Source organism: Arachis duranensis, chromosome 3, assembly GCF_000817695.3.
Source record: "Arachis duranensis cultivar V14167 chromosome 3, aradu.V14167.gnm2.J7QH, whole genome shotgun sequence".
NCBI lineage: Eukaryota > Viridiplantae > Streptophyta > Magnoliopsida > Fabales > Fabaceae > Arachis > Arachis duranensis.
The window spans coordinates 37484347-37485143 of NC_029774.3; positions in this window are offsets into that span (position 1 = coordinate 37484347).

Here is a 797-nt window from a genome sequence, read left to right on the forward strand (position 1 = left end):
GAGACAAAAGTCTTCATCAACTAAAAAGTCCAGTCTCTCTGTAAATAAAAAAATCAAATAATAAGATTTTTAGTTATTATTTTCATGTGAAAGAATTTAATTTTTTATTAATAACTAATTTTAACATTCATTATCTAAAAATAGAAAGAATTTAATGTGTATATTTTTATATTTGATTAGGTGTATGTTAAATCTGTTGCACAAATAAAAATAATCAATTTTTATGCTTATTATTTAAAAATAATATTTTTTTGTCTCTATATATATATATAAAAATATAATTAGATAAAATTATTTTTTAATTATATTTAATGATAAATTTAATATATTTTTTGTAATTTTATTAATTTATTTAAATTATATTATTTTATTAATTGTTTTTTTTGTAGAACATAAAGATAAAGCGATAAAGAATAAGAGAGAAAAGAGAGAGAAAGATAAAAGAGAAGAATTTTGTTAATTTTGGAGAAAAATATTATATTTTAATTATAATAAAAAGATATCTCATGACATATTTTGATTTATCAAATTAGTAATATAAAATATAAATTATAAGTTATATAGAATAAGAAAGATAAAGAAAAATAGAAAAAGAAAAGAGATATTAGACTAAACCACCAAAAATATCCATAAAAGATTGATTTGCTCATAAAAATAATCATAGAAAATCGTAATAAGTCATATGCCCACAATTAATGAGTTTCGTTTGTTAAATGTGACCAAAAGTTGGAAGAGTTCTGTTAGGCTATGTAACGTGTCTATAGCCATTCCAACGTGGCAAAAATATTTTCTTAGGT